The sequence below is a fragment of the Zalophus californianus genome, chromosome 8 (genome assembly GCF_009762305.2).
Source record: "Zalophus californianus isolate mZalCal1 chromosome 8, mZalCal1.pri.v2, whole genome shotgun sequence".
In the NCBI taxonomy this organism is placed as follows: Eukaryota; Metazoa; Chordata; class Mammalia; order Carnivora; family Otariidae; genus Zalophus; species Zalophus californianus.
The window spans coordinates 94,051,070-94,065,448 of record NC_045602.1 but is presented as its reverse complement, the minus strand read 5'-3'; the positions used below and the strand labels follow the sequence as shown (position 1 = coordinate 94,065,448).

At 42.0% G+C, this 14,379-nt stretch overlaps 1 non-coding gene across 1 annotated transcript; it reads left to right on the top strand.

Moving 5' to 3' along the window:
• The first annotated feature begins 13,684 nt into the window (after positions 1-13,684).
• On the top strand, positions 13,685-13,791 carry LOC113938772. The gene has a single exon (XR_003524979.1). It is a non-coding gene; the product is annotated as a U6 spliceosomal RNA (small nuclear RNA).
• Positions 13,792-14,379: the final 588 nt, after the last annotated feature.

The following is a 14,379-nucleotide window of genomic DNA, read 5'->3' as shown; positions in this document are numbered from 1 at the left end:
AGAGGGTATGAAAGTCACACAACAAATTGGTGACAGAGTTAGGAATTTGATGCTATTTTAAGTCTGCTGCCTTAGAAGCAGACCCTGGAACAATGATTGGTGGGAAAGTGATTTATTAAGGAGGTGCTCCCAGGGGAGAGAGGCAGGACAGAGAAAAGGAGCAGGTCAGGCAGGGTGCCTCACAGGCAAATACCTGCCAGGGAAGGGGGTCCCACGGGGAGCGCTGGAGTGTAAGTCGTGCCCAAGGAATGGATCAGCTTTCACATCTGCACACCCTCTTCACGGGTTAAAAGGGAGGTGGAAATGAACTTCCAGGAACCAGTAGCCCAAGGGCAGTCCTCCAGAAATGAAACTGCAGATGTCAGGTGGGGACAGAGCTCAGAATCAGTGAAAGGGGACTCCAAAGCCAGGTGGAAGGTAGCTAATGTGACAACCAAGCTTTCTTGACCCCATGCTGCTGCCCCACCCTGCAAAGGAGGCACATATAGACCTTTTGGTAAGTGACTTGATGCTCGCTCTCCCAAGATTAAAGATTAATGGATGGATAACATTCATTTCAAATTTTAGTTTGAAGTATGATGAAGGTTCTCAGGCCTTTAAATGTAAGCCTTGTGCAGAGTGGCACCAACGACAAGAGCTAGCATACAGGCATCTTCCTTCTGGAGGCCCCACAATGCACAGCCTCTGGGGGTTCCATTCTGTCCCACCCTGTAAAGGTACCATAAACTCTGCCCCCAGTAGCACCCCTACCTCCAACTTTATATATGCCTCAAACAAGAGTCAGACAGGTTTGCTTTGTTTCTGCAGAGAACTTTATTTTGTGGGGTTGAAAATCCCCTTTTTCCTCCTGAGCAACATAATTGCATTGCAGGAAAGACTGTCCACATGTGCTTCTTAGTCTTGAAAAGTCTCCCCACCATGCCAACAGAAACGAGCTTGACTTTACTTATGTTACGAAATCTGACAATGGGAGCCATACCATTGGAGTCCCTGCTAGGAAACAAGATCAACAGCCCAATAGAAATCTAGGTAACAGAAATGAAAGCAGTTGGGGACTGGACAGATGGACAGACAATGGCTGGACCATACATGAAAATAGAAACTGAATCCACCTTGTGGAGCCATCAGTCCAGGAAGCCAAAACCACCATCTCCACAGCAACTGGCCCTACACAGCCAGGACTTAATCAATAACTGATAGCTTCCCTAATTTATGCCCCTGCATCCAACTTGGGACAGACTAGAAAAAGCCAAACGTGCGCCCCTAACCAGTCCCGTAGGACGCTGGCTGCTAGTTAGCCTGCTCCGGCTTCCCCAGGCCAACAGCCTGCCATCAGAGCACCCCTGACCTGAAGCCCTCCTTTGTTCACACTACAAACCTTTCCAGCTCCTCTGCCTGCCTTTGAGACTCTGCCAAACACAAAAAAACTGTGGCCAGCTCCTTTGCTCGAGCAAGCTCTGAGTAAATAGCCTTTACTTGTTCTCATTTGGGTAGTCCTTGTTTATTTCACACAGCTTATAGGAAAATGCCAAAGAGCAATAAATGTGTGGGGGTGGGGAGATTAAGTGTAACTAATTTTAAAAGAAATGCAAATATAAACAACCATGAAATGCTTTTTTCCCCTTGATTTGAGGGCAGTTTGAAAGCATTAAGCAAAAGGCAAAAATGTGCATATGCCCTTAAACCTACTCCTAATTCCAGTGATTCATTTTGCAGAAATTATCTCATCAATACACAAAGTTATGTTCAAAGATGTCCCGTGTTTAAATATTTGTACAAAATAAATGTCCGAAAAGGGACTGGATAGAGCTTGGGACATCCGTGAGACAACCCACTGAATAAAATGGGGATGGAGAGATGGCGGAATGAGAACAGCAAAGCAATGCGGGTGTGTGCCTGGGGTCATGTCTCTGGCTGTTTCACACGACACCGATAATGGTGCATCCCAGAAGTGGGTCTGGAGGACGGGAGAGGGGCTTTCACTTTCTATATTTCTCATTGTTCGTCGTTTTGTGATGATCATGTATTACCCTGGTAATGAAAAATAAATAAATAAAAAGAATCCGCTGGGAAATGCAGTGGTTCGCATGCAATGTGGTCCTGGGAACGTTATTCACTCGATCACCTATTTTCTCACTCCTCCACATATTGTGGCTGAGTTATGCAGAATAAGTCATGGGCATTGATTACAGCTTTGATTCCTGGAACAATAGCTGAGATAATGAGGAGCCCACTCCATTGACAATGCCCGGCTACACCTTGCCAGCAGCGAGACAAACGCTGACGCAGGTGCTGGAACAATCACATCTCATTTATCTGCCATTGCCCAGGAAGGAGCCCAGCCAGCTACGCTGGTGAATTTTCCAAAATAATAGAAGCTTACCATCTGTTTAAAGTGCCAACTTCTTTTTTTTTAATTTACTTATTTTTTGATGGAAATCTTTTTTAAATAGATCCCACACTTATCTTCTCCTTGAGAGTACAGTGATCCTCATGTAACCAGTTCCTGATGCTTTGGGGCATAGTCCTGACTAGCCCTGAGCTGTGACATTTCAGTGCCCAATCTGAGAGAGACCTGAGTGGATGGGGACCCTTCCTTTACTTTGAATCTTTACCAATCCCTGTGATTTTGAATTCTTTTCTGATTTGAACATTTCTGCTGCTTCTCTCACTTTCAGCTGTCCTTTAAATATAAATATTTATATTTATATAATATATATTATTGGATATATATGTTGGATCCTGCTCTGTTTGGGGGACATACTAGCTATCATTTCTACCTCATTTCCTTTGATGCTCCTTCCCAAAGTAGAGCCAGAGTAAAGGTGTGGGTGAACATAGTCCTTGGGAGGTGATCTCAGGATGCAGAGTGAGGGTGTGTGGGAGGAAGGAGAAAATGGAAGGCAGCCAGCAAAAGGGGTGCTAATGAGCAGATTACCGTGTGGGTGACAGGAACATGCAATGGGGACCCTCTGAGACCCAGCAGGGACATACCTCATTACTGGGTTGCTGAGGAGTGTGAAAATTGGAGTATTTATTTACCATCTCCCCTGATTGAGGATTGCTGGAGAAATTGAGGGGAGTCACCTCTTTGGCACTTTGGGTCTGCATCATGGCTGCACCAGGCAAAGTCTTCAGGCAGAAAGACACAAGAACTGGCCAAGATGATAGAGCAGAGCTCCAAGAGTCAGCTACACTCTCACACAAGCCATGAGGACAGCAATACTACCCCATTTTACAGACTGGGGAAATGAAGCTCTGAGGTTAGACTATCTGTCCAGGGTCACACAGTTAGCCAGTGATGGAGCTAGGATCCTCACCTGGATTGAACTGGCCCCAGAATCTCCCTCTTTGCTGTCACAAATGGCTGCTGTGCATCCAGGGGCCTCTGGGGACCCTTCTAAGCTTTCACCTTATGAAAAATCGGCTGACCCAGATTATTAGGCCTGAGAAGGTATGACTCTGCCCTGTTTCCTGATGTATACTGGTGCCTAGAACAGTGCCTGGCATATGACATGCACTCATGAATGAATGAATGAATGAATGAAGCTAAACTCTGCAACGTCTTCAGGGGCCTAAGTGCAGGTATTGATGGGGCCCAGGAGCATTACAGTTCATTGCCTAGAAGTGTAGCTGCTTACTCCTAGGTGCATAGTTCCCATGTGTGTTCCCATTCATTCATTTATTCAACTATTTACTGAGTACCTCTCATAAACAAGGCACCATGCTAAATGCTAAATTTTCACTTGCAAGAAAAATATTCATGAGCCTACCTTCATGGAGTTCACTGTCTAAAGAAGGGGACAGGCATTAATCAAAAGAATCATATAGATTTTCTGGTAAGATCTAATTGGGAAAAGAGAGGGGAGCAAGATGGCAGAGGAGTTGGAGACCTGGATTTCATCTGGTCTCAGGAATTCAGCTGAATAGGGATCAAACCATTCTGAACACCTACGAACTAAACAGGAGATCCAAGAAGAGAGTAACAACAACTCTCTGAACAGAGAAGCAACCACTTTCTGGAAGGTAGGACGTGTGGAGAAGTGAATCTGAGGCAATATTTGGGAGGATAGACGGTGGGGGAGGGGGCCTCCGCGGCTGCTTCTGGCAAGTGCTAGAGCCGCGGAGCACAAAATCGGAACTTTTAGAAGCCGGCTCCGTGGAGGGACGTCGCTCCAGTGGCTAAGCAGGGGGGTAGAACCCTTGCGGGACAGTGTGGTCTCAGGACCCTCGGGGTCACAGAAAAACCGGGGATGCCTGAGTGCAGCAGAGCTCCCAGGTATTGGAGCGGGGAAGCCGGCTGCAGAGACGGAGCCGAGGCGCGGGCTTTCGGCTCGGGGTTGCCATAAACTGTGATCTGCGGCCCAGTCGGGCCACTGCTCCTCCAGCAGGGACCCAACAAGTGGCAGAGCCGGGGAGACTCCCCTTCCTCCCCGGGGAAGAGCAGCATGGGAGCGCACCGCAGGGATCTGCTGGGTTTGGAGACTCCACACGGGGTCAGGTGCCAGAGATACAAATGCTCGGTCACAGGCCGGGTGAGCACGCAGTGTGGCCGGAGACCAGGGAGGCGGGAGTGACTGCTTTTCTCTGGGGGCGCACTGAGGAGTGGGTGATTAATGAGGTGCAATCAAAAATGGGGGCACTAACTGCTAGGATAAATGAGGCAGAAGAGAGAATCAGCAATATAGAAGACCAAATGATGTAAAATAAAGAGGCTGAGAAAAAGAGAGAGAAACAACTACAGGATCACGAGGGCAGAATTCGAGAGATAAGCGATATGATAAGATGAAACAACATTAGAATAATTGGGATCCCAGAAGAAGAAGAAAGAGAGAGAGGGGCAGAAGATATATTGGAGCAAATAATAGCAGAGAACTTCCCTAATGTGAGGAAGGAAACAGGCATCAAAATCCAGGAGGCACAAAGGACCCCTCTCAAAATCAATAAAAATAGGTCAACACCCCGACATCTAATAGCAAAACTTACGAGTCTCAGAGACAAAGAGAAAATCCTGAAAGCAGCTCGGGAGAAGAGATATGTAACCTACAATGGTAGAAATATTAGATTGGCAACAGACCTATCCACAGAGACCTGGCAGGCCAGAAAGGACTGGCATGATATCTTCAGAGCACTAAACGGGAAAAATATGCAGCCAAGAATACTATATCCAGCTAGGCTGTCATTGAAAATAGAAGGAGAGACAAAAAGCCTCCAGGACAAACAAAAACTAAAGGAATTTGCAAACACTAAACCAGCCCCCCAAGAAATATTGAAAGGAGTCCTCTAAGCAAAGAGAGAGCCTAAAAGCAGCATAGATCAGAAAGGAACACAGACAATATACAGTAACAGTCACCTTACAGGCAATACAATGGCAATAGTTCATATCTTCCAATAGTTACCTTGAATGTAAATGGGCTAAATGCCCCAATCAAAAGACAGAGGCTATCAGATTGGGTTAAAAAACAAGACCCATCAATATGCTCTCTGCAAGAGACTCATTTTAGACCCAAAGACACCCCCAGATTGAAAGTGAGGGGGTGGAAAACCATTTACCATGCTAATGGACACCAAAAGAAAGCTGGGGTGGCAATCCTTCTATCAGACAAATTACATTTTAAAACAAAGACTGTAATAAGAGATGAAGAAGGACACTATATCCTACTTAAAGGGTCTATCCAACAAGAAGATCTAACAATTGTAAATATCTATGCCTCTAACATGGGAGCAGCCGATTATATAAGGCAATTAATAACGAAAGCAAAGAAACACAATGACAATAAAACAGTAACAGTGGGGGACTTTAACACCCCCCTGACTGAAATGGACAGATCATCTAGGCAAAAGATCAACAAGGAAATAAAGACTTTAAATGACACACTGGACCAAATGGACTTCCCAGACATATTCAGAACACTCCATCCCAAAGCAACGGAATACACATTCTTCTCTAGTGCCCATGGAACATTCTCCAGAATAGATCACATCCTAGGCCACATATCAGGTCTCAACCAGTACCAAAAGATTGGGATTATTCCCTGCATATTTTCAGACCACAGTGCTTTGAAACTACAACTCAATCACAAGAGGAAAGTCGGAAAGAACTCAAATACATGGAGGCTAAAGAGCATCCTACTAAAGAATGAATGGGTCAACCAGGATATTAAAGAAGAATTTAAAAAAATTCATGGAAACCAATGAAAATGAAAACACAACTGTTCAAAATCTTTGGGATACAGCAAAGGCAGTCCTGAGAGGAAAGTATATAGCAATACCAGCCTTTCTCAAGAAACAAGAAAGGTCTCAAATACACAACCTAACCCTACATCTAAAGGAGCTGGAGAAAGAACAGCAAATAAAGCCTAAACCCAGCAGGAGAAGACAAATAATAAAGATCAGAGCAGAAATCAATGAAATAGAAAGCAAAAGAACAGTAGAACAGATCAATGAAACTAGGAGCTGGTTCTTTGAAAGAATTCACAAGATTGATAAACCCCTGGCCAGACTGATCAAAAAGAAAAGAGAAATGACCCAAATCAACAAAATCATGAATGAAAGAGGAGAGATCACAACCAACACCAAAGACATACAAACAATTATAAGAACATATTATGAGCAACTCTAGGCCAGCAAATTAGATAACCTGGAAGAAATGGGTGCATTCCGAGAGATGTATCAACTACCAAAATTGAACCAGGAAGAAATAGAACACCTGAACAGACCTAAAACCACTAAGGAAATTGAAGCAGTCATCAAAAATCTCCCAACAAACAAAAGCCCAGGGCCAGATGGCTTCCCAGGGGAATTCTATCAGATATTTAAAGAAGAATTAATACCTATTCTCCTGAAACTGTTCCAATAAATAGAAATGGAAGGAAAACTGCCAAACTCATTTTATGAGGCCACCATTACCTTGATCCCAAAACCAGACAAAGACCCCATCAAAAAGGAGAATTAGAGACCAATATCCTTGATGAACATGGATGCAAAAATTCTCACCAAAATACTAGCCAACAGGATCCAACAATACATTAAAAGGATTATTCATCAGGACCAAGTGGGATTTATCCCTGGGCTGCAAGGCTGGTTCAACATCCACAAATCAATCAACATGATACAATACATTAACAAAAGAAAGAACAAGAATCATATGATCCTCTCAATAGATGCAGAAAAAGCATTTGACAAAGTACAGCATTCTTTCTTGATCAAAACTCTTCAGAGTATAGGGATAGAGGGTACTTACCTCAATATCAAAAAAGCCATCTATGAAAAATCTACAGCAAATAGCATTCTCAATGGGGAAAAGCTGAGAGCTTTTCCCCTAAGGTTAGGAAAGCGGCAGGGATGTCCACTATCAGCACTGCTATTCAACATAGTATTAGAAGTCCTAGCCACAGCAATCAGACGACAAAAAGAAATCAAAGGCATCCAAATCGGCAAGGAGGAAGTCAAACTCTCACTCTTTGCAGATGATAGGATACTGTATGTGGAAAACCCAAAAGACTCCACCCCAAAACTGCTAGAACTCATACAGGAATTCAGTAAAGTAGCAGGATATAAAATCAATGCACAGAAATCAGTGGCATTCCTATACACCAACAACAAGACAGAAGAGAGACAAATCAAGGAGTCAAGCCCATTTACAATTGCATCCAAAACAATAAGATACCTAGGAATAAATTTAACCAAAGAGGCAAAGGATCTGTCCTCAGAAAACTATAAAATACTTTTTATAGTTTTCTATATACTATATATGGTATATAGAAATATAGTATAGTATAGTATATAGTTTTCTATACATAGAAAGAAATTGAAGAAGACACAAAGAAATGGAAAAACGTTCCATGTTCATGGATTGGAAGAAAAAACATTGTGAAGATGTCAATGCTACCTAGAGCAATCTACACATTCAATGCAATCCCCATCAAAATACCATCCACTCTTTTCAAAGAAATGGAACAAATCATCCTAAAATCTGTATGGAACCAGAAGAGACCCCGAATAGCCAGAGGAATGTTGAAAAAGAAAAGCAAAGCTGGCGGCATCACAATTCTGGACTTCCAGCTCTATTAGAAAGCTGTCATCATCAAGACAGTATGGTACTGCCACAAAAACAGACACATAGATCAATGGAAGAGAATAGAGAGCCCAGAAATGGACCCTCAACTCTATGGGCAACTCATCTTTGACAAAGCAGGAAAGAATGTCCAATGGAAAAAAGACAGTCTCTTCCACAAATGGTGTTGCGAAAACTGGACAGCCACATGCAGAAGAATGAAACTGGACCATTTCCTTACACCACACACAAAAATAGACTCCAAATGGTTGAAAGACCTAAACGTGAGACAGGAGTCCATCCAAATCCTAAAGGAGAACACAGGCAGCAACCTCTTCGACCTCAGCCACAGCAACTTCTTCCTAGAAACATCGCCAAAGGCAAGGGAAGCAAGGGCACAAATGAACTATTGGAATTTCATCAAGATAAAAAGCTTTTGCACAGCAAAAGAAACAGTCCACAAAACCAAAAGACAACCGACAGAATGGGAGAATATATTTGCAAATGACATATCAGATAAAGGGCTAGTATCCAAAATCTATAAAGAACTTATGAAACTCAACACCCAAAGAACAAATGATCCAATCAAGAAATGGGCAGAAGACATGAACAGACATTTTTCCAAAGAAGACATCCAAATGGCCAACAGACACATGAAAAAGTGCTCAACATCACTCGGCATCAGGGAAATCCAAATCAAAACTTCAATAAGATACTACCTCACACCAGTCAGAATGGCTAAAATTAACAAGTCAGGAAAAGACAGATGTTGGCGGGGATGCGGAGAAAGGGGAACGCTCCTACACTGTTGGTGGGAATGCAAGCTGGTGCAACCCCTCTGGAAAACAGTATGGAGGTTCGTCAAACAGTTGAAAATAGAGCTACCATACGATCCAGCAATTGCACTACTGGGTATTTACCACAAAGATACAAATGTAGGGATCGGAAGGGGTACATGGCACCCCAATGTTTATAACAGCAATGTCCACAATAGCCGAACTGTGGAAAGAGTCAAGATGTCCATCGACAGATGAATGGATAAAGAACATGTCGTATATACACAAAATGGAATATTATGCAGCCATCAAAAGGAATGAGATCTTGCCATTTGCAATGATGTGGATTGAACTGGAGGGTGTTATGCTAAGTGAAATAAGTCAATCAGAGAAAGACATGTATCATATGACCTCACTGATATGAGGAATTCTTAATCTCAGGAAACAAACTGAGGGTTGCTGGAGTGGTGGGGGGTGGGAGGGATTGGGTGGCTGGGAGGGTATGTGCTATGGTGAGCGCTGTGAATTGTACAAGACTGATGAATCACAGATCTGTACTTCTGAAACAAATAAATGCAATATATGTTAAGAAAAAAAAAGAAGAAGAAGATAGCAGGAGGGGAAGAATGAAGGGGAGTAAGTTGGAGGGGGAGATGAACCATTAGAGACGATGGACTCTGAAAAACAAACTGAGGGTTCTAGAGGGGAGGGGGTGGGGGGATGGGTTAGCCTGGTGATGGGTGTTAAAGAGGGCACGTTCTGCGTGGAGCACTGGGTGTTATGCACAAACAATGAATCATGGAACACTACATCAAAAACTAATGATGTAATGTATGGTGATTAACATAACAAAAAAATTATTAAAAAAAGGACCTATCAACTAATCCTATAATGGGACTCCTATTTAGATGTTGATTCATAAAGAGATTATTTATTTATTTGACAGAGAGAGAGAGCATGAGCAGAGGGAGGAGCAGAGGGTGAAGCAGACTCCCCATCCAGCAGGGATCCAGATGTGGGGCTCGATCCCAGGACCCTGGGATCATGATCTGAGTTGAAGACTTAACCAACTGAACCACTCAGGCATCCCTAGATGCTGATTCAAACAAACTCTAAAACTTATGTAAGACAGCTAAACATTTGGAACTGACTGGATCTTTGTTGTTGAATAATTATTGTTCTTATTTTCAATGTGATAGTATGGCAGTTATGTTTAGAAAAACGAGCCTTTATTATTAACAAATACATACTAAAATTTTTACAGATGAAACGATAGGCTGTCTCGGATTGGCTTCAAAAGGGAAGAAGTGGACAGGAGCTGCAGATAAAATCATACTGCCCATGAGTTGACAAAATGCTGAAACTGGTAATGATGGGAGTTTATGATACTGTGTTGTCTACTTTTGTATGTTTGCAATTTGTCACAATAAAAAGTTTATAGAAAAGATCATGCAAATATTTTGTTACAAATGGAGACATATGTTATGAGGACCAAGAACGGGGGACCATGAGGAACTGGAACAGGTGAGCCGGATTAACAGGGAGCCCAAGGGAGGTTTCCCTGGCAGGAAAGGATGTTTGCTTTTCTGTATTGATTCTATTTACTTAAAAATACTATGTTTGAAAAAACAAGAGTCAAGGGCCAGATGGCTTCCCAGGGGAATTCTACCGAACATTTAAAGAAGAAATAATACCTGTTCTTCTGAAGCTGTTTCAAATAATAGAAACAGAAGGAAAACTTCCAAATTCATTTTATGAGGCCAGCATTACCCTGATCCCAAAACCAAAGACCCCATCAAAAAGGAGGATTACAGACCAATATCCCTGATGAACATGGATGCCAAAATATTCAACAAGATACTAATCAATAGAATCCAACAGTACATTAAAAGGATTATCCATCACGACCAGGTGGGATTTATTCCTGGGATGCAAGGGTGGTTCAACATTCGCATATAAATCATTGTGATAGAGCACATTAATAAAAGACAAGAACCATATGAGCCTCTCAATTGATCCAGAAAAAGCATTTGATAAAATACAGCATCCTTTCCTGATTAAAACTCTTCAGAGTGTAGGGATAGAGGGAACATTCCTCAATCTCATAAAATCCATCTATGAAAAGCCCACAGTGAATATCATTCTCAATCAGGAAAAGCTGAGAACATGTCCCTTAAGATCAGGAACATGACAGGGATGCCCACACTCGCCACTACTGTTCAACATAGTACTAGAAATCCTAGCATCAGCAGTCAGACAACAAAAAGAAATAAAAGGTATTCAAATTGGCAAAGAAGTCAACTCTCTGTCTTCACAGATAACATGATACTTCATGTGGAAAACCCAAAAGACTCCACCCCCAAATTACTAGAACTCATACAGCAAATCAATAATGTGGCAGGATACAAAATGCACAGAAATCAGTTGCTTTTCTATACACTAACAATGTAACTGAAGAAAGAGAAATTAGGGAATCAATTCCATTTACAATAGCACCAAAAACCATAGATACCTCAGAATAAACCCTAACCAAAGAGATAATGGATCTATACTCTAGAAACAACAGAACACTTACAAAAGAAATTGAGGAAGACACAAAAAGATGGAAAAACATTCTGGACTCATGGACTGGAAGAATAAACATTGTTAAAATGGCTATGCTGGGGTGCCTGGGTGGCTCAGTCATTCAACACCTGCCTTCGGCTCAGGTCATGATCCCAGAATCCTGGGATAGAGCCCCGCATCAGACTCCCTGCTCCGTGGGAAACCTGCTTCTCCTTCTCCCACTCCCCCTGCTTGTGTTCCCTCTCTCGCTGTGTCTCTCTGTCAAATAAATAAATAAAATCTTTAAAATAAATAAATAAATAAATAAATAATAAAATGGCTATGCTTCTCAGAGAAATCTACACTTTCAACGCCATCCCTACTTAAAATACCATTGGCATTTTTCAAAGAGCTGGAACAAACAATCCTAAAACTTGTATGGAACCAGAAAAGACCCCAAATTGCCAAGGGAATGTTGAAAAAAAAAACAAAGCTGGGGGCATGATGTTGACTGATTTCATGCTATATTACAAAGCTGTGATCACCAAGACAGCATGGTATTAGCACAAAAACAGAGACATAGATCAATGGAACAGAATAGAGTTTCCAGAAATGGACCCTCAACTCTATGGTCAACCAGTCTTCAACAAATCAGGAAAAAATATCCAATGGAAAAAAGACAGTGTCTTCAATAAAAGGTGCTGGGAAAATTGGACAGCTACATACAGAAGAATGAAACTCTACCATTCTCTTACACCATACACAAAGATAAACTTAAAATGGATGAAAGACTTCAAAGTAAAACAGTAATCCATCAAAATCCCAGAGGAGAACATAGGCAGTAACCTCTTCAACATCAGCCACAGCAACTTCTTTCATGACACATCTCCAAAGGCAAGGGAAACAAAAGCAAAAATGAACTTTTGGGACTTCATCAAGATAAAAAGCTTCTGTACAGCAAAGGAAACAGTCAACAAAACTAAGAGGCAACCCATGGAATGGGAGAAGATATTTACAAATGACATTACAGATAAAGGGCTGGTATCCAGGATCTATAAAGAACTTCTCAGACAACACCCAAAAACAAATAATCAAGTCAAAAAATGGGCAGAAGACATGAAAGACACTTCTCCAAAGAAGACATACAAATGGCTAACAGACACATGAAAAAATGTTCAACATCATTAGCCATCAGGAAAATTCAAATCAAAACCACATTGAGATACCACCTTACACCAGTTAGAATGGCAAAAATTAACAAGGCAGGAAACAACAAATGTTGGACAGGTTGTGGAGAAAGGGGAACTCTCTTACACTGTTGGTGGGAATGCAAGCTATTACAACCACTTTGGAAAACAGTATGGAGGTTCCTCAAAAAGTTAAAAATAGAGCTACCCTATGACCCAGCAATTGCACTACTGGGTATTTACACCAAAGATACAGATGTAGTGAAAAGAAGGGGCACATGCACTCAAATATTCATAGCAGCAATGTCCACAATAACCAAACTGTGGAAGGAGCTGAGATGTCCTTCAACAGACAAATGGATAAAAAAGATGGGGTACATATATACAATGGAATATTACTCAGCCCTCAGAAAGGATGAGTACCCACCATTTGCATCAACGTGGATAGAACTGGAGGGGATTATGCTAAGTGAAATAAGTCAAGCAGAGAAAGACAAGTGTCATATGGTCTCACTCATACGTGGAACATAAGGGACAGCATGGAGGACATTAGGGGAAGGAAGGGAAAATTGAAGGGGAGGAAATCAGAGGGGGATACGAACCATGAGAGACTATGGACCCCGGGAAACAATCTGAGGGTTTCAGATGGGAGGGGAGTGGGGGTTGGGGTAGCCGGGTGATGGGTATTAAGGAGGGCAAGCATTGTAATGAGCACTGGGTGTTATATGCAAATAGTGAATCATTGAACACTACATCAAAAACTAATGATGTACTGTATGACGACTAACATAACATAATAAAAAATACTGTGTTTGGAAATATATTATGAAAGCCATTTTCCTTTTCTTTCTTTCTTTCTTTCTTCTTTCTTTCTTTCTTTCTTTCTTTCTTTCTTTCTTTTTCTTTCTTTTTTTTTTTTTTGGTAGAGAAACTCTTCAAAGTATATAATACTAAGCAGGTATATTTTTCTTCTTACCTCTATATTTGTTAAAGTGCCTGTTTTCTTTCCTAACTTGAAATTTGTTGGTTTGAGTGAGAAACAGAAGTAGTTCCAAGGACATCATTATCCTAATAAAACCTCAGTGTCTGAATACCCATTCCACCATTAAACAACTACTGAAGTGCTTGCCTCAGCAGCACACATACTAAAATTGGAACGACACAGAGAAGACTAGCATAGTCTTTGTGTAAGGATGACATGCAAATTTGGGAAGCATCCCATATTTTGTGCCTGTGTGAGAAGATAGATGTTGTCTGCACCTCTTGTGGTAACCATTACAAATATGTGTAAATCAAACCATCATGCTGTACGCCTTCAACTTACACAGTGAAACTGGAAAAAGAGCAATTACTGAGATACCCTGTGGAAAGAGGGCTAACGGTTTTTTTTTTTTAAGATTGTATTTATTTATGAGAGAGAGAGAGGGAGGAGCAGAGGGAGAAGGACAAGCAGACTCTGTACTGAGTGAGGAGCCCAATATGGGGCTCGATCCCAGGACCCAGAGATCATGACCTGAGCCCAAACCAAGAGTCAGTGCTTAACTGACTGAGCCACCCAGGTGTCCCAAGAGGGCTAAGGGCATTTTAAATTAAGGCCATACATTCTTTGAAGCTCCTCCCATCTAGAGATGTAAACCATGTCCCCTCCCCTTGTGTCTGGGCCAGCTTGTGACTGCTTCAACCCAAAGAATGCAGTGAGAATGTCAAGGTATGACCTCTGAAGCCAGAGAAGCCTGGGAATCTTCACCTGTTTCTCTTGGGACATTCACTGTGGGAGCCTTAGTTGACATATAAGGAGTCTGATCAACCCGAGGCT